The sequence below is a fragment of the Pongo pygmaeus genome, chromosome X, assembly GCF_028885625.2.
Source record: "Pongo pygmaeus isolate AG05252 chromosome X, NHGRI_mPonPyg2-v2.0_pri, whole genome shotgun sequence".
NCBI classification, from domain to species: domain Eukaryota; kingdom Metazoa; phylum Chordata; class Mammalia; order Primates; family Hominidae; genus Pongo; species Pongo pygmaeus.
In genome coordinates, this window is record NC_072396.2 from 106,673,220 (window position 1) to 106,696,447 (window position 23,228).

A 23,228-nucleotide genomic window follows, 5' to 3' on the forward strand; every position below is an offset into this window, starting at 1 on the left:
CACAACAACTAGGCCATTTGTTCCTTCCCCAGCCTAAGGGTAATTAGGGAAGTACCACTGCAGCTGCAGTGGTGGAAGGGTTTTGAATTGACTCTGGGATTTCCTACTTGGAGAAATGCTGAGCCACCTCTAATTGAAGTGTTCAGGTGGGTGCAGGGTAGTTCTGCTGGAGTCCCAGGTCGGGAGGCCTTGCCCAGTGAGAAGTGGGGACAGATACCTGCATGGGGAACAATGTGGCCACTTTTCCATGGGGTAGCTGCACTGTGCTGAGGGTCTGCAGCAGTCCCTAGTTACTGTGGACTCGTGAGAGCTTGAAGGTAGCAAAGGCAAGGGCTGCAAGAGAGCAAAGATGTTGGCTTGCTCCTTCTTTGAGCTCTGTCCCAGGGATCTGCAGAGCTGCCACCAGCATGAGAACCCCAGCGAGGGGGTGGCTGGAGTCCCAGGTTGGGAGGTCCTGCCCAGTGGGAAGAAACGGTATTGGAGACCCACATAGAAAACAGTCTGGCTGCTTTTTTCAGGGTGGCCACACTGTGCTGGGAGTCTGTGCCACACCCTAGTTGCCTGGGACTCTCCGGAGCCTGAAGGCTGCAAGATTACAAAGATGGCAGCCCACCTCTCTGGGAGGTGAGGAGCTGTTACAGGCCTAAGAGCCCTAGTAGGGGGTAACTAAAGTCCAGACCAGTGTGTCTTAGCCTGTGAGGCTTGCAGACCTTCATTGTTCAGCACCCTGGATTCAGCACCTTTCTTGGGGTTGTATAAGAGAGGCTTACTTCCCCCCAACCTTTTTTTTTGAGACAGAGTCTAGCTCTGTCCCCCAGGCTGGAGTGTGCAGTGGCACAATCTCGGCTCACTGCAAGCTCCACCTCCTGAGTTCACGCCATTCTCTTGCCTCAGCCTCCCGAATAGCTGGGACAACAGGCGCCCGCCACCACGCCCGGCTAATTTTTTGTATTTTTAGTAGAGACGGGGTTTCACTGTGTTAGCCAGGGTGGTCTTGATCTCCTGACCTCGTGATCCGCCCGCCTCGGCCTCCCAAAGTGCTGGGATTACAGGCGTGAGCCACCGCACCTGGCCTACCTCCCCTTTTACCAGAGCTGCAGCTGCTAATGCCAGGATGCCTGGAGATCCAAGGCTCCTTGGGACTCTGCATATATGTGAGTATGGCTCTGCCCAGTCTCCACATAGCTCTGTGTGTCAGTCCGAAGGCCCTGGTGGAGTGGGCTCACAGGGGGATCTCCTGATCCTGGAGTTCCAAAGATCCTAAGTGTGGATTCCTGAGGTTTCTCACTCACTCACCATTTCCCATGGAGGGGGAACCTCCCAGATGGACAGAGATCCTTTCTTACTCCTCTCTGTTCTTCGTGGGTCGAGTTGTTTGCTTGATGAATTCCAATATGTTTACCTGCATGTTTCAGTTGAAGATGTAGTGTTTAATTGCTACTGTTTCTTTTCTTTGTGAGTGTGGCATACACTAGCTACTTCTAGTCAGCCATCTTGTCCTTCCCCCTCATTCTTCATAGGGTTTTCAAATCTCTCTGTTTATATTACTCATTTGTTCTTAAATGTTGTCCATTTTTTTCCACTAGAGCACTTATCATACTAGTCTGATAGTTCCAAAAATCTCTGCCATATCTGAGTCAGGTTCTGATGCTTACTTTGACTCTTGAGACTGTATTTTGCACTTTAACATGCCTTGCAATTTTTTGTTCAAAGCTAGACATGATATATTAGGCAACAGAACTCAGAAAAATAGGCCTTAAGTGTGAGGCTTTATGTTTATCTGTCTAAGAATCAGGCTATATTCAATATTTGTTGTAGCTGTAGATTGTCAAACTCTAAAATTTCTTCTGCTATCCCTGCTTTTTCCTATTCTGTTGTCTTTGGGTTCCTGGGAGATTACTTTTTATTTAGGGTCTGATACTTAACAGTTGTTCCAGCTGTAATTCCCTGTTATTAGACATTAGCCTGATTGATGTAGTGGTAAGCAGTGGGTACAAGGGGGATATATTCTATTGTCTTATGATTAGGTCTTAGTCTTTTAGTGATCTAGTACCCCTGTGCTGTGACCTTCACAAGTTTTTCTCAGTTTTTTCTTCCCACTAGGTGACACGGGAATCCTAGAGGGGGCTGAATTGGTTATTTTCCTTACCCTATATCAGGCTAGTGGGTACTAGATCTGGGTATTTCCCTTCTTTACAGTCGGATAGGCATTGATAAAACCCAATTCACTTGGGTTCTGGTAAAATAGTTTCCCTTTGGGGAAGCAGGGATTGTTAAGGAGAACAGAATACTCCGGGCATATTTCAAATGGTTACTCCCCGCTCCACACCCCCGCCCCCACTGCCAACCCCTGTCTTCTTACTAGAAACATGAGGATATTTTATTTATTTTTATTTTTATTATTTTTTTTTACCAGTCTCTATATTGAGAACCTGTCAGCGCTCCTGGAGACAAAACTCACAAAGATTTGGGAGCCTCTCTGAGAGGAACCTCTAGAGGTTTTAACTGTAAAGCTAGTCCACATTGAGCCTTCCACTACTGGGTCTAGCAGTGGGCTTCTGCTCCTGAGATTCTGATGTCAGTAAGCTGTGGTTTTCAGTAACCACATTTTTTCTCAATTTTGGGGGCAGTGGCTTGTCCTGTGACCTCAATTCTCTGGTGGATCTAAGAAGAACTGTTAATTTTCAGTTTGTTCAGCTTTTTTCTTATACTAACAATGAGAGTAACGACTTCCAATCACTTTACATTTCAGACTGGAAATCAGAAGTCTCTGTTTTATTGATTTTTTGAGTTCTCATTTATGCTACTGAACATTTCTTGTTAGAAGTAATCTTACTTATAAGTTTTAACCATAGTGCCATGTAGGAGCCATAATGTCATCCTTAGAAAAAACAAGTTTGAGAACAGCTTTCTTTCTTTGTATTCCTTATCAATGAAAGGTATAACAGAAGCACTGCCCAATATAATTTTAGCTCTTATATTTATGCCTTTCATATATTCAGAGTTAATTTTTATATATGGCATGAGGTAGGAGTCCAAGTTCATTCTTTGGCATGTAGCTTTCTAGTTGTTCCAGCCATATTTTTTGAAGATATTCTTTCACATTTTATGGTCTCGGTACCATTGTTGAACTTCAGTTGTCTATAGATGTGTTTATTTCTGGCCACTCAATTCCATTCCATTAATCTACACATCTGTCCTTATGTCTGTACCTCCCTGTTTTGATTATTGTAGCTTTGTAGTATGTTTTAAAATTGGGAATTGTGAGTTCTCCAACTTTTTTTTTTTCAAGATTGTTTTGGCTATTTGAAGCCCCTTGCAATTCTATATGAATTTTAATATCTGCTTTTCCATTTCTGCAAAAAGAGGCTTTGTAATTTTGATAGTGATTACACTTGTCCTTAAAGTTTTAAGCAAGAACTATATAGCCTCTGTTCAGTTTGATTGTGAGGCTTTTTTAAATTTAGCAAGTTACATTGTGAATGATGTAATTTCATAAGCAAAGTCCATTTTTGCTGTGTAAGGTAACATATTCACAGATTCCAGGGATTAGAAAATTGACATGTTGTGGGGGCTGATACATTATTTAGTCTACTGTACTACTTACAGTAAAGGCAGTGGTCATAGAATCAAGCAAGTTATATATGGGTAAATAAATGTGGTAAAATAGGCTATCCATATTTTGCAGAAGCTGAAATTCCAGTGATAAACACAAGGTAGAGACTGTTAAAATTTTACTACTTTCATAGACTCTGTGTATCAGCAGTTCGCAACCACCATATGTGTTAGTTGGAAATAATTCATCATTATTAATCCTTGCGGGGAGAAATTCTGTTAATTAGATGTTTGGGAAATGCTATTATAGTTTGCTGTACAAAGAATACTAGCAGTTATCTCTTACAAAACATTGATAATAATATATTTACTTTCCCGTACCTGCTTAAAAATTACAAATAGCATTTTCCTAGAATAAAGGGTCTAGGAAGGACACAGGAAAAGAGGGGGCTATTGCTACTTTTCAAAGGACTCAGTAGACATTAGGGAACATATTCAAGCAGTCAGTATATTTGTAGAAAGCTTGTTGAGTTTTTTTTCTATCCGTTTTCTTTCTGTATGCCAGTTTTATCACAAAATAATACTTATGAGTTCACCTTTCCTTTCTGAGCAATAAACAAGCTTAAGGTATCTAAGCCTTGAAAATTGGCTTTGGTACTGGTCTCTAAATTTGAAGTAATCTCTTTGTTCTTCAACAAGGCCTTACTACCTATTGTCTTATAGCCTTAGGATATGGGGCACACAGCAGCAAGTTTAGGGCTGAGTGAGTACGGACTGACTTTGTGATCTGCTCAGTATCAATATACCCAGCAATTTCCCAAATAATTCCCTAAAGAAGAGTTCTAGTATACCTTCCTACTCCTAAAAATCAGACTGCTTTTCCTATTTTCCTGTTGTTGTAACAAATTACCATAAATTTGATTGCTTAAAACAACATATATTTATTATGTTACTATTCTAGATGTCAGAAGTTCAAATTTAGTCTTGCCGGGTTTAAGTGAAGGTGTTGGCAGGGCTGGTTCCTTCTGGAGGCTGTGAGAGGAGAATCTGTTTTCTTGCCTTTTTTTCAGCTTCTGCCTGTGTTCCTTGGCTTATAATCTCTTTCTCACATCATTTCAGCCTTTAATTTTATTGTCCCATCTCTTTCTGTCTTTGACCTTCTTGCCTCCCTCTTTTAATGACTCTACTTATGTTAGGACTAACTGCATAATCAAGGATAGCCTTCCCATCTCAAGATCCTTAACTTAATTATATGAGCAGAGTCCCTTTTTTCCATGTAAGGTAACATATTGACAGTTTCCAGGGATTAGAAAATGGAATATTGTGGAGAGGGATACATTACTTAGTCTGTTATACAACTTACAGTAAAGGCAGTGGTCACAGAATCAAGCAAGTTATAGATAGGTAAATAAATGTGGTAAAATAGGCTATTCATTGAGTTTTGGGCATTATATAGATATCTTTAACATGCTTACTTCCAGTTATTGGCATTTTACCATCTATGAATTCACATGGGTATATCATAATAAGGGGAAAATTGATGAGTGTCAAACACTGCAGATTTCCTTACCAAAAGGGAGTTGTGAAATTTGACAGTTCTGTAAATTTTACCTCACAAGTGAATTAAAAAACAACTTGGTAACCTGTCTTGTGGTAGAGTTCCTATAAATATGATAGGAGTTCGTTTGAATACTCTCTTTACCATGTTAATCTTCTGTTATGGGCTGAATCCTGTCCACCCCAAAATTCTCATGTTTAAGCACTAATCTCAAGTACTTCCAAATGTGACTGTGTTTGGAGACAGGGCCTTTAAAGGGGCAATTAAGTTAATTAGGGTGGGTCCTAATTCAATCTGATTGGTGTCCTTATAAGAACTGGAAATTTGGACACACAGAGAAATACTGGAGGTGCACATGCACAGAGGAAACACCATGTGACAACACAGCAAGATGGTGGTCATTTGTAAACCAGGGAAAGGAGGCCTCAGGACAAATTAAACCTGCCAAAATCTTGATCTTGGATTTCAAGTCTCCAAAATTATGGGAAAATAAATTTATGTTGTTTAAGTCACCCAGCCTGTGGTATTTTGTTGTGGCAGCACTAACAAACTAAAACATCCTCAAACGTTTATGTATTTGTTTGGCATTTTACATCAGATTGGAAAAAAAGGAAGCCTTGTGTTTATGGTAAAGGTACAGAGTTTCATAGAAGTTTAGACTTTCAGACTTGATAAATCCTATCAAAGCTAGAGCACTTTTCCAGTATTATGTTCAATTCCAGTGTGGCAGTGTGTACATTAGCTTACTACCTGCTTTAGATGGCAAAATAGAAAATTAAATATAGAGAGTACCCAGAAATAAATTCACACATTTATACTTCATTGATTTTTGACAAAGGTTCCAAGAATACACAATGAGGGAAGAACAATCTCTTTAATAAATAGTGTTGGAAAAACTGGATATCCACATGTAGAAGAATGAAATTAGACCCTTATCTTACAACATATATAAAAACCAACTCAAAATGGATTGAAGACTTAAACATTAGACCTGAAACTGTAAAACTACTAGAACAAAAAATAAGAGGAAAACTCCATGACATAGGTCTAGGCATTTATTTTTTGGTTATGAACCCAAAAGCACAGGGAACAAAAGCAAAAATAAACAAGTGGGATTACTTCAAACTAAAAAGCTTCTGCACAGCTAAGGAAACAACCGAGTGAAGAGACAATCTACAGAATGGGAGAGAATATTTGAAAACCATATATTTGATAAGGGGTTAATATCAAAAATACATAAGGAGCTCAACTCAATAGCAAGAAAACAATAACCTGATTTTTAAAATGGCAAAGGACCTCAATAGACATTTCTCAAAGGAAGACATACAAATGGCCAACAGATATGTCAAAAAATGTTCTACATCACTAATCATCAGGGAAATGCAAGTTAAAACCACAGTGCAATATCACTTAAACCTGTTAGAATGGCTATTATTGAAAAGATGAAAGATAACAAGTGTCAATGAGGATGTGGAGAAAAGAGAACCCTTGTACACTCTAGAAATATAAACTAGTACAGCCATTATGGAAAACTGTATGGAGGTTCCTAAAAAAAACTAAGTATAGAACTATCATGTGATCCAGCAATTCCACTTCTTGGTATATGTACAAAACAACTGAAATCAGTATGTAACATATATATATATATTATATATATATATCAGGCACAGAAAGACAAATACTCCATGATCTCGCTTATATATAGAATCTGAAAAAGTTGAACTCATAGCAGTAGAAAGGAGAATGGTGGTTACCAGAGGATGGGAGTGAGAACAGGAATGGGGATGTGTTGGTCAAAGGGTACAAAGTTTCACATTGACAGGAGGAGTAAGTTTTTGACATTTACTGCACAGTATTGCAATTATAGTTAATAATTATGAATTGCATATTTCAAAATTGTTAATAGAGTACATTTCAAATCTTCTCACCAAAAAATGGTATGTGAGGTGATGGCTATGTTAATTAGCTAAATTTATTCCATCATGCATACATATTTCAAAACAATTGTTGTATATGATAAGTGTATACAATTTTGTGAATTACCAAAATAAAAACAAACAAAACCAAAATTAAATTTGAAATGTGCATTCAAAGTAAACCTAGAATGAACTGAACTTACTACAAACAAAAATCTCCACCTCTCTCTTTCTCCCCCCATTCCTATTTTAATTGAATTACAGTCAGTAATTTAGGGAAGAGTGGGCAGGTAGCTCTAAAAAACCAATTTGAATTAAAACTTTTAAAAACCTACTGGGTGAGACACTTGCCAGCCGAAAATATTGTCTCTAACAAAATAATTTGTCTGAATATTTTTATAGGGGTGCTTCTTTGTCTGATTGGTCAGTGATAGATGCTTATAAAGGCATAATGTCTCTTCTGAGATTTTAAAGTATAGTGTAAACTGATATGATTTATATAATCAACAGAAAACCATATGTTCCAGGGGTCTTTATATTTTCAACAAATTGAACAATCTGTTTTGTCCCAAGCACTGTTTCTAGGTTCTAGGAATACAGCATAGAATAAAACAAAACATCATCCTCATGGAGCTTACATTTAGGGATGAGGGAAACAGATAATAAGAAATTAAATATATAAATATGTAATATTAAGTGGTTGTGAATGATACAGAGAAAAATAAAACAGGGTATGAGAGTGTTGGAAGGAGGGATACTATTTTAGATGGGATAGTCAGAGAAGGTCATTCTGAGCAAATACCTGAATGAAGTGATGGAGCAAGTCATGAGGTTATCTAACAGATAAATATTCTAGGCTTTGGGAACAACAAACACAGTGGTCCTTAGGGAGGAATGTGTTTGGCTTGCTCAAAAAACAGCAAGAAGGCTAGTGTGGCTGAAATGGAGGAAGCAAGGGGAGAATGGTGAGAGATTATTTTAAAATGGTAGCCAGGGGCCAGATCATGTAAGATATTATAGGCCATGGAAAGAAGTTTGGATTCTAAGTCTTACAGAAAGCCACTAGAAGGTTTTGGCAAGGGGAGCTGGAGAGCTGTGAGATATATATATATGCTGTCTGATATATATATATATATATAGAGAGAGAGAGAGAGAGAGAGAGAGACAGTCTTGCTCTGTCACCCAGGCTGGAGCACAGTGGCATGGTCACGGCTAAGTGCATGCAACCTCTGCCTCCCAGGTTCAGGCAATTCTCGTGCCTCAGCCTCCCAAGTAACTGGGACTACAGGCATGCACCACCACACACAGCTAATGTTTATATTTTTAATACAGACGGGGTCTCACCGTGTCTCCCAGGTTGGTCTCAAACTCCTGGCCTCAAGTGATCCACCTGCCTCAGCTTCCCAAAATGCTAGGATTACAGGCGTGAGCCACCATGCCTGGCCATGACTTATATTTTTAAATAGTAATCCTGGCTACTGTGTACAGAATGGACTCTAGAGAAACAAGAATTGAGGCAAGAAGGATAACTAGTACCTATAAAAGAATTACAGTGGTCCAGGTAACAGATGATATTGATTTGGAATAAGATCTCAGCTGTGGAAATGGTGGTAAGTGTCCAGCTTTGAAATATATTTAGTGGGTAGATTCAATGGACGTTGTAGATGAATCAAATATAGAGTAAGAGAAAAAGAGGCATTGATTCTGATGCTGAGCAGCTCAGTGAATAAAGATATCACTTATTGCATTTCAGATGCCTTTTAGACATCCATGTTGAGATGGAAAGTAAGCAGTTGGAGATATAAGTTTGGGACTTTAGAGATAGGTCCAGACTAGAGGTAGAAATTTGAGAAACATGAAGGTATAGGTGGTATTTAAAGCCAAGAGGTTGGATGAGATGACTAAGAGATGTAGATAGTGCGAGTAGTAAGAGAGGAAGTCCAAAGATTGAGCTTTGGCAAGGATGCCCTCTCTCACCACTCCAATTCAACATAGTATTAGAAGTCCTATCCAGGGCAATGAGGCAAGAGACAGAAACAAAGGGCGTCCAAAATAGGAAGAGAGAAAGTCAAACTATCTCTTTGCAGACGACGTGATTCTATATCTAGAAAACCCCATAGTCTTGGCCCCAAATTTCCTTTAGCTAATAAACAACTTCAGCAAAGTTTCAGGATACAAAATCAATGTATAAAAATCACTAGCATTCCTATACACCAACAACAGCCAAACTGAGAGCCAAATCAGGAAGGCAATCTCATTTAGAATTGCCACAAAAAGAAGAAAATACGTAAGAATACAGCTAACCAGAGAAGTGAAAGATCTCTACAATGAGAACACTGCTCAAAGAAATCAGAGATGACACAAACAAATGAAAAAACATTCCATGCTCATGGATAGGAAGAATCAATATCATTAAAATGGCTATTCTGCCCAAGGCAATTTACAGATTCAGTGTTATTCCTATGAAACTACCAATGGCATGTTTTGCGGAACTAGAAAAAAAACTATTTTAAAATTCATATGGAACCAAAAAAGAGTCCGAATAAAAATGGCAATCCTAAGCAAGATGAGTAAACCTGGAGGCATCACACTACCTGACTTCAAACTATACGGGCTACAGTAACCAAAACAGCATGGTACTGGTACAAGAACAGACACATAGACCAATGGAACAAAGTAGGGATCCCAGAAGTAAGGCTGTACACCTACGACCATCTGATTTTCGACAAACCTGACAAAAACAAGCAATGGGGAAAAGACTCCCTAGTCAATAAATGGTGCTGGGATAACTGGCTAGCCACATACAGAAAATTGAAGCTGGACCTTACTTACGTCATATACAAAAAATCAACTCAAGATGGATTGAAGACTGAAATGTAAAACCCAAAACTATAAAAACTCTAGAAGACAACCTAGGTAATACCATTCTGGACATAGGAACAGGCAAAGATTTCATGATGAAGATGTCAAAAGCAATTGCAGCAAAAGCAAAAATTGACAAGTGGGATTTAATTAAACTTAAGAGCTTCCGCACAGAGAAAGAAACTGTCAACAGAGTAAACAGACAAACTACAGAATGGGAGAAAATATTTGCAAAGTATTCATCTGACAAAGGTCTAATATCTAGTATCTATAAGGAACTTAAATTTACAAGAGGAAAACAACCCTATTCAAAAGTGGGCAAAAGGCTTGAACAGTTTTCAAAAGAAGACATACATGCGGCCAACAAGCATGTGAAAAAAAGGATTAATATCACTGATTATTAGAGAAATGCACATCAAAACCACAATGAGATAACGTCTCACGCAAGTCAGAATGGCTCTTATTAAAAAGTCAAAAAATAACAGATGCTGGCAAGATTGTGGAAGAAAAGGAACACTTATACACTGTTTGTGGGAACCATTGTGGAAAGCAGTATGGCAATTCCTCACAAAAAAGCAGAACCACCATTTGACTCAGGAATCCCATCACTGGGTGTATACCCAGAGGAGTATAAATCATTCTACTGTAAAGTCACATGGACGCGAATGTTCATTGCAGCACTATTCACAGTGGCAAAGACATGGAATCAACCTAAATGCCCATCAATGATAGACCGGATAAAGAAAATGTGGTACATATACACACTGGAAAACTATGCAGCCACTAAAAGAATTAGATCATGTCATTTGCAGGAACATGGATGGAGCTGGAGGCTATCATCCTTAGCATACTAATACAAGAACAGAAAACCAAATACTGCATGTTCTCATAAATGGGAGCTAAATGATAAGAACTTATGAACACAAAGAAGGAAACAACAGACACTGGGGTCTACTTAAGGGTTGAGGGTGGGAGGAGGGAAAGGATCAGGAAAAGTAATTAATAGGTACTGGGCTTAATACCTGAGTGATGAAATAATCTGTACAACAAACTCCCATGACATGAGTTTACCTATGTAACATAACAAATCTTCACATGTGCCCCCGAACCTAAAAGTTAAAAAAAAGATTAGGCTTTGCGGCATTTCAAAGTTGAGATACAGGAGATGATAATAAATCATCACAAACAAAAGTTAATAAGGTGCAATCAAGGAGTAGCCCGTAAGGTAGGAGAAAAACCAGGAACATATAATATGTTAGAAGCCAAGTCAAGAAGATGCTTCACAGAGGAGTGAGTGATCAACCTGTCTAACACTACTGTTAGGTAAATGACCAAATATCATTTAGTTTCCCAGGACAGTCCTGGTTTATGCCTGTTGTACAGGAATAATTGTTAATAAGACCCTTTTTTACTTTTAGAAGTGCCTTGATTTGGATGATAAATTATATGCTAACTATGATGATAGGTCAACAAGAGGATTGAGAATTGAGTATTGGATTTGGCAACATGGAGATCATTGGAAATCTTGAGGAAAACAGTTTCAGTGGAGCATTCAGCTTCATTGGATTGTAGGATAAAATGAATCCAATGAATACCAACTTCATCGGATTGTAGGATAAAAGACTGGAGTGGTTTGAAGGGAAAAAGAGGAGACAGTGTCTGGTAACAATTGACAACTATTTTGAGGGGTTCTACAGCAAAACATCAGAGAATTGGGGCATTAGCTCTGGAATGATATAGGTACAGGGAGAATTTTGTTTTTCAAGATAGATAATAGTACAGCATGTTTTCATGCTGATGAGAATATTCCAGGAGAGAGGAAAATTTGTGTAGACTATTTTTTTAAAGAGCAGTTTAAGGTTTACAGAAAAAGTGAGAGGAAGGAACAAAGTTATCCCAAATATTTTCTGCCCCCAACCATGCATAGTCTCACCCATTGCCAATATTCCCCACAACAGTGGTTCCATCAGCTAAAATTGATGAACCTACATTGACACATCATTGTCACCCAAACTCCACTGTTCACATTAGGGTTCGCTCTTGGTGTTGTATGTTCTGTGGGTTTGGAAAAATATATAATGTCATGTATCTATCATTGTATTATAATACAGAGTATTTTCAAAAGCCTAAAAATCCTCTGTGCTCAGCCTATTCATTCCTCCCTCTCCCCAACCCATGGCAACCACTGATCCTTCTACTCTTTCCATAGTTTTGCTTTTACATCATATAGTTGGAATAAAACAGTATGTAGTCTTTTTAGACTGGTTTATTTCACTTATTAATATGCATTTAAATTTCTTCCGTGTGTTTTCATGGCTTGATTGTTCATTTCTTTTGAGTGCTGCATAATATTCCATTGTCTGGATGTACCACAGTGTATTTATCCATTCACCTACTGAAGGACATCTTTGATGTTTCCATGTTTGACAATTATGAATAAAGCTGCTAGACACATCAACGTGCAGGTTTTGGTTTGGATGTGTTTTCAATTTATCTGGGTAAATACCAAGGAGAGCAATTGCTGAATTGTATGCTAAGTACATTTAGTTTTGTAAGAAACTGCTAAATTGCCCTCCAAATTAGCTATACAGTTTTGTATTCCACCAGCAATGAATGACACTTCCTGTTGCCTCATATCCTCACCAGTGTTTGGCACTGTAAGTGTTTGGATTTTGGCCATCCTAATAGTTGTGTATTGGTATCTCATTGTTTTTATAATTAGCATTTACCTGATGACATATGATGTGGAACGTCTTTTCATATGTTCATATGCCATCTGTATATCTTCTTAGGTGAGGATATATCTGTTAAGGTATATCTGTTAAGAGGTATATCTGTTAAGATCACTGGCCTGTTTTTAAATTGTCATGTTTGTTTTCTTTTTTTTTGGGGGGGGGTGGAGAACACCATATTGTCCTCCATAAGTAACTTATTTTTATTTTTTTTTATTAAGTATTTATTGATCATTCTTGGGTGTTTCTCGGAGAGGGGGATATGGCAGGGTCATAGGATAATAGTGGAGAGAAGGTCAGGAGATAAACACATGAACCTTTGTCTCTGGTTTTCCTAGGAAGAGGTCCCTGCGGCCTTCTGCAGTGTTTGTGTCCCTGGGTACTTGAGATTAGGGAGTGGTGATGACTCTTAAAGAGCATGCTGCCTTCAAGCATCTGTTTAACAAAGCACATCTTGCACCGCCCTTAATCCATTTAACCCTGAGTTGACACAGCACATGTTTCAGAGAGCAGGGGGCTGGGGGAAAGGCCATAGATCATCAGCATCCCAAGGCAGAAGAATTTCTCCTAGTCAGAACAAAATGGAGTCTCCTATGCCCACCTCTTTCTACACAGACACAGCAACAATCTGATCTCTCCTTCTTTTCCCCACACTTCCCCCCTTCTTTTCAACAAAACCGCCATCATCCTCATGGCCCGCTCCCGATGGTCGCTGTCTCTTCGGAGCTGTTGGGTACACCTCCCAGACAGGGTGGCCGGGTAGAGGCACTCCTCACCTCCCAGACAGGGCGGCTGGGCAGAGGCGCTCCTCACTTCCCAGACGGGGCAGCCGGGCAGAGGCGCTCCTCACTTCTCAGATGGGGCGGCCGGGCAGAGGTGCTCCTCACATCCCAGACGGGGCGGCTGGGCAGAGGTGCTCCTCGCTTCCTCCCAGACGATGGGCGGCCGGGTAGAGGCGCTCCTCACCTCCCAGATGGGGAGGCTGGGCAGAGGTCCTCGTCACCTCCCAGACGGGGCGGCTGGGCAGAGGCGCTCCTCACTTCCTCCCAGATGGGGTGGCAGCCAGGCAGAGGCGCTCCTCACTTCCCAGACGGGGCGGCCGGGCAGAGGCGCTCCTCACTTCCCAGACGGGACGGCCGGGCAGAGGCGTTCCTCACTCCCCAGACGGGGCGGCCGGGCAGAGGCGCTCCTCACATCCCAGACGGGGCGGCCGGGCAGAGGCCCTCCTCACCTCCCAGACGGGGCGGCCGGGCAGAGGCGCTCCTCACCTCCCAGACGGTGCGGCCGGGCAGAGGCGCTCCTCACCTCCCAGACGGGGCGGCCGGGCAGAGGCGCTCCTCACCTCCCAGACGGGGCGGCCGGGCAGAGGCGCTCCTCACTTCCCAGACGGGGCGGCCGGGCAGAGGCGCTCCTCACTTCCCAGACGGGGCGGCCGGGCAGAGGTCCTCCTCACCTCCCAGACGGCGCGGCTGGGCAGAGGCGCTCACCTCCCAGACGGGGCGGCCGGGCAGAGACGCTCCTCACCTCCCAGACGGGGCGGCCGGGCAGATGCGCTCCTCACTTCCTCCCAGACAGGGTGGCAGCCAGGTAGAGGTGCTCCTCACCTCCCAGACAGGGCGGCCGGGCAGAGGTGCTCCTCACTTCCCAGACGGGGCAGCCGGGCAGAGGCGCTCCTCACTTCCCAGACAGCGCGGCCGGGCAGAGGCGCTCCTCACTTCCCAGACGGGGCAGCCAGGCAGAGGCGCTCCTCACTTCCCAGACGGGGCGGCTGGGCAGAGACGCTCCTCACCTCCCAGATGGGGCAGCCGGGCAGAGGCACTCCTCACTTCCCAGACGGGGTGGCCGGGGAGACGCTCCTCACCTCCCAGACGGGGCGGCCGGGCAGAGGCGCTCCTTACTTCCTCCCAGACGAGGTGGCAGCCAGGCAGAGGTGCTCCTCACCTCCCAGACAGGGCGGCCGGGCAGAGGCGCTCCTCACTTCCCAGACGGGGCGGCCGGGCAGAGGCATTCCTCACTTCCCAGACGGGGCGGCCGGGCAGACGCTCCTCACCTCCCAGACGGGGCGGCCAGGCAGAGGCGCTTCTCACTTCCTCCCAGATGGGGTGGCAGCCAGGCAGAGGCGCCCCTCACCTCCCAGACAGGGCAGCCGGGCAGAGGCGCTCCTCACCTCCCAGACGGGGCAGCCGGGCAGCGGCGCTCCTCACCTCCCAGACGGGGCGGCCGGGCAGAGGCGCTCCTTGCTTCCTCCCAGACGGGGTGGCAGCCAGGCAGAGGTGCTCCTCACCTCCCAGACGGGGCGGCCGGGCAGAGGCGCTCCTCACTTCCCAGACGGGGCGGGAGCCAGGCAGAGGCGCTCCTCACTTCCCAGACGGGGCGGCCGGGCAGAGGCGCTCCTCACTTCCTCCCAGACGGGGCGGCCGGGCAGAGGCGCTCCTCACCTCCCAGACGGGGCATCCAGGCAGAGGCGCTCCTCACTTCCCAGATGAGGTGGCGGCCGGGCAGAGGCGCTCCTCACTTCCCAGACGGGGCGGCCGGGCAGAGGCGCTCTTCACTTCCTCCCAGACGGGGTGGCGGCCAGGCAGAGGCGCTCCTCACCTCCCAGACGGGGCGGTCGAGCAGAGGTGCTCCTCACTTCCTCCCAGACGGGGAGGCGGCCAGGCAGAGGCACTCCTCACCTCCCAGATGGGGCGGCCGGGCAGAGGCGCTCCTCACTTCCCAGACGGGGCAGCCGGGCAGAGGCGCTCCTCACTTTCCAGACGGGGCAGCCAGGTAGAGGCGCTCCTCACTTCCAGACGGGGCGGCCGGGCAGAGGCGCTCCTCACTTCCTCCCAGACTGGGTGGCGGTCGGGCAGAGGCGCTCCTCACCTCCCAGACAGGGCGACCGGGCAGAGGTGCTCCTCACTCCCCAGACGGGGCGACCGGGCAGAGGGGCTCCTCACATCCCAGACGATGGGCGGCCAGGCAGAGACGCTCCTCACTTCCTAGACGGGGTGGCGGCAGGGCAGAGGCTGTAATCTTAGCATTTTCGGAGGCCAAGGCAGGCGGCTGGGAGGTGGAGGCTGTAGCGAGCCGAGATCACGCCACTGCACTCCAGCCTGAGCAACATTGAGCACTGAGTGAGCGAGACTCCGTCTGCAATCCCAGCACCTCGGGAGGCCGAGGCGGGCAGATCACTCGAGGCCAGGAGCTGGAGACCAGCCCAGTCAACACGGCGAAACCCCGTCTCCACCAAAAATACAAAGACCAGTCGGGCGTGGCGGCGCGCGCCTGCAATCCCAGGCACTTGGCAAGCTGAGGCAGGAGAATCACAGGAGCCCGAGGCAGGGAGGTTGCAGCGAGGGGAGATCACAGCAGTACAGTCCAGCTTTGGCAACAGAGGGAGACTGAAAAAAGAAGGAGAGGGAGACGGAAGAAAGGGGAGACAGGGAGAGAGAGAGGGAGAGGGGGAGGGGGAGGGGGCCATGTTTGTTTTCTTATTGTTGATTTTAAGAGCTCTTAGTATATTTTGGTTAACAATACTTTCATCAGATATGTCTTTTGTAAGCATTTTCTCAGTTTGTGGCCTCAGCCTCTTGACAGCGTGTTTTGCAGATCAGAAATATTTAATTGTAATGAAGTAAGCTTATTCTTTTTTTAAAAAAACACTTGCTTTTTATGTTTTTTAGTAATACATAGTATTTTTACGTATTATGGGGTACATGTAATGTTTTGTTACATGCATAGAATGTGTAATTATCAAGTTAAGGTATTTAGGGTATCCATCGCCTCTAGTATTTGTCATTTCTATGCGTTGGAAACATTTCAAGTCCTCTTTTCTAGCTTTTTTGACATATATAATATATAGTTGTTAATTATAGCCACCCTATTATGCTATTGAACGTTAGAGCTTATTCTTTCTATCTAACTGTATGTTTGTACCCATTAAGTAACCTCTCTTCATCACCCCTCATACACCCATCTTTTTTCATGGATTATTGCGTTTAGTAGTGTAGCTATGTCATCATCAAACCAGGGTCATCCAGATTTTATCTTATGTTATCTTCTAGGAGATGTACTTTATATTTAAGACTGTGATCTATTTTTAGTTAATTTTTGAAAGATATAAGGTATGTATCTAGATTAATTTTTTTGCATGTGGATGTCCAGTTGTTCCAGCATAATTTATCGGAAAGACTGTCCTTTCTCCATTATATTGCCTTTGCTCCTTTGTCAAAGATCAGTTGACCATATTTATATGGATCTATTTCTGGGCTCTCTGTTCTGTTGCATTGCTCTCTATCTGTTGTCCTTCCTTTCACTGGTACCATACTGTCTTTGATTACTATAGCTTTACAGTTAGTCTTGAAGTCACAAAAGCATGGGATCCCCCATTAGTGGATCGTCCTGGAATTTTTAACTCTCAGATTTGTACACACCTAGCCTTCAGCAATTTGTGAATTACAGTTCAGATTTTCCTACCCTAGCACTGGTTCCCAAAGAGGTTTCTGTTAAAGTATGTTGTGATTCTCTCCATCTACGACTTTCTCTTCCAATTTTTGGGACAGAGGTTTGTCTTGTGACCTCACTTCTCTTACAGATCTAAGAATAATGGTTGATTTTTCAGTTTGTTCAACTTTTTACTTGTTAGGATAGAGTGGTGACTTCCAAGCTTCATGCAGAACCGGACAACAGAAATTGAGAGGGAAATTTTTATGACAGAAGAGAGAAAGAAGAAAATTGCTGGAAATGACCTTGAATAGAGGAGATGGGATATCATCTGGTAAGCAAATAGAGAAGCTGTTTTAGATAAGAGCCTGGGCAATTCATTCATAGAATAGCAGAAAAGGCAGAATTTATGTGCATAGATGCAAGTGGTATAGTAGATATAGTGATAGGAGTTTGTAAAAGTTGCCTTCTAATTGCTATTTTTTTTTCAATGAAATAAGAAACAAAGTCATCAACTCAAAGTGAGTAATATGTAGGAGGTGATTATTGTTTGAGGAGAGAGGAGAATGTGTGATACCTTTTGTTAATTATGGTAAAATATAACACAAAATTTGCCATTTTAACCCATTTTAAGTGGACAATTAAGTGTCATTAATTACATTCACACAGTTGTACATCTGCCACCACTATCTTCTTCTAAAACTTTTTATCACCTCTTATAGTTTAAATTGTGCCCCCACAAAAGATATGTTGGAGTCCTATCCCTTAATATTAATGTGACCTTATTTGGAGATAGGATCTTTATAAAGGTATTCAAATTAACATGAGATCATTAGGGTGGAATCCTAATCCAAAATGATTAGTGTCCTTATAAAAAGGGGAAATTTGGACACAGAGGCAAGCACACAGGGAGAGTGCCAAGTGAAGATGAAGAAAAAGATCAGAGTGATACAAAGAAGTCAAAGAACACCAAAGATTGCCAACAAACCACCAGAAGCTAGGAGAAAGGCCTGAAACAGATCCTTCCCACGTGCCTTCAGAGGGAGCATGGGCCTGCAGACACTTTGATCTCAGACTTCTACCCTATGGAACTGTGCAAAAATAAATGTCTGTTGTTTAAGCCATTCGGTTTGTGTTACAGCAGCCCAAGGAAATGAATACATCATTCTAAATAGAAATTTTTTAATAATTAAGTATTTTCCTCTCCTTGGAGCACTTGGTAACTTCTAATTCTACTTTCTATCTCTATTAATTTGCCTATTCTAGATATATCAAATGAGTGAAATAATACAATAGTTGTCTTTTTGTGTCTGGCTTCTTTTACTTTGCATAATGTTTTCAAGGTTCATTCATGTTGTAGCATGTATCTGAACTTCATTCTTTTTCTGGCTGAAAATTTTATTATATGTATGTATCACATTTTGTGTCTCTATTCATCATTGATGGATATTTGGATAGATTTAAGTCATTTGTCTTTTGTGAATAGTGCTATTAATATTATGAACACTTGAGTACAAGTTTTTGTTTAAATACCTCTTTTCTTTTTTCTTGGATATATTATCTAGGTGAAGAATGGCAAGATCATATGGTAATTCTATTTAGCTTTTTGAGGAACTGCCAGACCTTTCCACAATGACTGCACAATTATACATTTCCAGTAGGGTTCCAGTTTATCCATATTCTCACCAATGCTTTTTTTTTTTTCTGTTTTTTAAAATTATACTGATCATAGGAAGTGTAAAGCAGTATTTCAGTTTGGTTTTGATTTGCATTTCCCTAATGATTAATGATGTTGAGATTCCTTTCACGTGCATATTGACCATTTTTATGTCATTTTGGGAAAATATTTATTCACGTTTTTGCCCATTTTTTAGTTGGGTTGTCTTTTTTTGCTGTTGAGTTGTAGGAGTTCTTTATATTTTCTGGATATTAAACCCTCATCAGATAAATTATTTGCAAATGTTTTCTCCCATTCTGTTAATTTTCTTAATGTTGTCTTTTGATGCACATTGTAAAAATTTTTTAAATCAATTTCCATTTTCTTATTTTTTTATTATTATGCTTTAAGTTCTGGGATACACGTGCAGAACGTGCAGGTTTGTTACATAGGTATACACGTGCCATGGTGGTTTGCTGCACCCATCAACCCATCATCTACATTAGGCATTTCTCCTAATGCTATCCCTCCCCTTGCCCTGCACCCCCCAGCAGACCCCAGTGTGTGATGTTCCCCTCCCTGTGTCCATGTGTTCCCATTGTTCAACTCCCACTTGAGTGAGAACATGCAGTGTTTGGTTTTCTGTTCCTGTGTTAGTTTGCTGAGAATGATGGTTTCCAGCTTCATCCATGTCCCGGAAAAAGATATGAACTCATCCTTCTTTATGGCTGCATAGTATTCCATGATGTATATGTGCCACATTTTCTTCATTTCCAGTCTATCATTGATGGGCATTTGGGTTGGTTCCAAGTCTTTGCTATTGTGAACAGTGCCACAATAAACATATGTTTGCATGTGTCTTTATAGTAGAATTATTTGTAATCCTTTGGGTATATACCCAGTAATGGGATTGCTGGGTCAAATGGTATTTTTAGTATTTCTAGTTCTAGATCCTTGAGGAATCGCCACACTATCTTCCATGATGGTTGAACTAATTTACACTCCCACCAGCAGTGTAAAAGCATTCCTATTTCTCCACATCCTTTCCAGCATCTGTTGTTTCCTGACTTTTTAATGATTGCCATTCTAACTGGCATGAGATAGTATCTCACTGTGGTTTTGATTTGCATTTCTCTAATGACCGGTGATGATAAGCTTTTTTTTTTAATATGTTTTCATATGTTTGTTGGCTGCATAACTGTCTTCTTTTGAGAAGTGTCTGTTCATATCCTTCGCCCACTTTTTGATAGGGTTGTTTTTTTCTTGTAAATTTGTTTAAGTTCTTTGTAGATTCTGGATATTAGCCGTTTTTCAGATGGATAGATTGTAAAAATTTTCTCCCATTCTTTAGGTTGCCTGTTCACTCTGATGATAGTTTCTTTTGCTGTGCAGAAGCTCTTTAGTTTAATTAGATCCCATTTGTCAATTTTGGCTTTTGTTGCCATTGCTTTTGGTGTTTTAGCCATGGGTAAAATTTTTTGATGAAGTCCATTTAATCTATTTTTTTTTCTTTTCTTAATCTTGCTTTTGGTATTATATCCAAGAAACCATTGCCAAATCTAAGGTCATGAAGGTTTACCCCTATGTATTTGTGTTAGTCCACTCTCACACTGCTATGAAGAAACACCGAAGACTGGTTAATTCATAAAGGAAAGAAGTTTAATTGACTTACAGTTTCACATTGCTGGGGAAGCCTCAGGAAACTTACAATCATGGCGGAAGGCAAAGGAGAAGCAGGCACCTTCTTCACAGGGTGGCAGTATGGAGTTAGTGCAAGCAGGGTAAATGCCAGACACTTATAAAACCACCAGATCTTGTGAGGCTCACTCATTATCACGAGAACAGCATGGGGGAAGCTGCCCTCATGATCTAATTACTTCCACCTGGTTCTGCCCTTGACACATGAGGATTATATGGGATTATGCAGGTTACAATTCACGATGAGATTTTGGATGGGGACACAGCCAAACCATATCACTATTCTAAGAACATGATACTTTTAGCTCTTATATTTATGTCTTTAATCTATTTGGAATTAAATATTACATATGGTATGAAGAGGAGTCTAGCTTCATATTTTTTTATTTCAGCAAAATATTCATTATATTACATAATCATGTAAGTTATATGCAATGAAATCTCCCTTCCATGGTATGATACTTCAATAGATTAACCAAGTCCCCAAAATAGGTAGGAAGAAAAATATTGTATCCACTGGAACTGCAAGATGAACAGTATGTAGCCTTTTTACAAGGCTTTTTTTACTTAGTAATATGCATTTAAGTTTCATCCAGATCTTTTCATGGCTTGATAGCTCATTTATTTTTAGTGGTGGATAGTATTCCATTGTCTGGATATGCCGCAGTTTATCTATTAATCTAGTAGAGGACATCTTGGTTACTTCCAATTATTGGCAATTATAAATGAAGCTGCTAGAAACATCCATGTGCAAGTTTTTGTGTGGACATACGTTTTCAACTCACTTGCATGAATACCAAGGAGTTCCATTTCAGTATTATTTGCTAAGAGTATATTTAGTTTTCTAAGAAACCATGACCATCTTCCGAAGTGGCTATATCATGTTGCATTCCTACCAGCACTAAATAAGTTTCTGTTGCTCTACCTCCTTTGCAGCACTTGGTGGTGTCAGTGTCCTACATGTTGACCATTGTATTAAGTGTATAATGGTATCTCACTGTTGTTTTAATTTGCATTTTCCTGATGACATACAATGTGGAGCATCTTTTCATATGTTTATTTGCCATCTGTATATCTTCTTAGGTGAGGTGTCTGTTAAGGTCCTTAGCCCATTTTTTAATCTTGTTTGTTTTCTTATTGTTGGGTTTTAAGAGTTCTTTATATATTATAGATAACAGTTCTTTATCACATATGTCTTTTGCAAATATTTTCTCCTGGTTTGTGGCTTATCTTCTCAGATAACAGTGCCTTTCTCAGAGTAGAAGTTTTTACTTTTAATGAAGTCCCGCTAACCAATACCTTATTTCATGAATCATACCTTTGGTATTATATTTAGAGAATTGTCACCATACACAAGGTAATCTAGACTTTTAGAAAATGTAACCATCTAGGAACTGTAATTTTGCATTTTACTTTTAGTTCTGTTATCCATTTTGAGTTAATTTTGTGAAATGTGTAGAGTCTGTGTCTAGATTTTTTTTGCATGTGGGTGTTGAGTTGTTTCAGTATAATTTATTGAAAAGACTCTCTTTTCTCTATTGTATTGCCTTTGCTCCTTTGTTAAAGATCAGTTGGCCATATTTACATGGGTCTGTTTCTGGGCTCTCTGTTCTGTTGCATTTATTCGCCTGTCCTTTTGTTGATACCACACTGTTTTGATTACTATAGCTTTATAGTAATTTTTAAAGTTGGGTAGTATTGGTCCAACTTTGTTCTTCTCCAATAGTGTGTCAGCTATTATGGGCCTTTTGCCTCTCCATGTAAATTTTAGAATCAGTTTGTCAGTACTTACAAAATAACTTGCTGTAATTTTGGTTGGGATCGCACTGAATTTATAGATTAAATTTGGAAGAATTAATATCTTGACAATATTGAATCCTCCTATCCATATACATGGAATATCTCTGCATTTATTTAGTTATTTTATTTCCTTCATCAGTGTTTCATAGTTTCACTCATATAGATATTGTGCATATTCTGCTAGATTTATACCTAAGTGTTTCATTTTTAGGTGCTAATGTAAATGTTATCATTTTTAAATTACAAATTCTACTTTCTCATTGCTTGTATTTAGGAAAGTCATTTTTAAAATATATTAATCTTGTATCCTGCAACCTTGCCATAACTATCAGTTCCAGAAGTTTTTTTTGTTGTTGTCAGTTCTTTCAGATTTTGTACATACACAATCATTTCATCTGCACATGAAAACAGTTTTCTTTCTTCCCAGTCAGTATAACTTTAATTTCTTTTTCTTGTCTTTATTGCATTAGCTAGGACTTCCATTATAATGTAGAAAAGCAGTGGTGAAAGGGAAAATATCTGCCTCATTCCTGATCTTACTGATAAATCAAGTTTCTCACCGTTAAGTATGATGTTAGCTGTAGGTTTTTGGTAAATATCCTTTATCAAGTTGAGGAAGTTCTCCTCTATTTTTAGTTTGCTGAGACAACTTTATTCTTTTATCTGTGGATATCTGGTTCTCTCATTACCACCACCACATGTAGAGAAAGGACAAGATTTTTAATAAATGGTGATTGAGTCCTCTATTAGTTTGTTTTCATGCTGCTGATAAAGATGTACCCGAAACTGGGAACAAAAAGAGGTTTAATTGGACTTACAGTTCCACATGGCTCAGAAGGCCTCAGAATTATGGCAGGAGGTAAAAGGCACTTCTTACACAGCGGGAGCAAGAGAAAAATGAGGAAGAAGCAAAATCAGAAACCCCTGATAGGCCCATAAGATTTCGTGAGTCTTATTCACTATCACAAGAATAACACGGGAGAGACCATATCCCTGATTCAATTACCTCCCCCTGGGTCCTTACC

General features: G+C 41.3%; 1 protein-coding gene across 7 annotated transcripts in view; it reads left to right on the forward strand.

Annotated features, from left to right (window-relative positions):
- GPRASP1 (G protein-coupled receptor associated sorting protein 1) overlaps nt 1–23,228 on the forward strand; it is a 69,129-nt gene that overhangs the window by 32,842 nt on the left and 13,059 nt on the right. For 2 of the 7 annotated variants that reach the window (XR_010125376.1, XR_010125375.1), the window contains one exon: nt 17,251–19,563. The exons of 4 other annotated variants lie outside the window; for them this stretch is intronic. The gene's annotated coding sequence lies outside the window, so the exon portion shown is untranslated. Of the gene's footprint in view, nt 1–17,250; nt 19,564–23,228 lie in introns of those variants that run through there. One more of the 7 variants, XM_054470625.2, reaches the window with a different exon arrangement.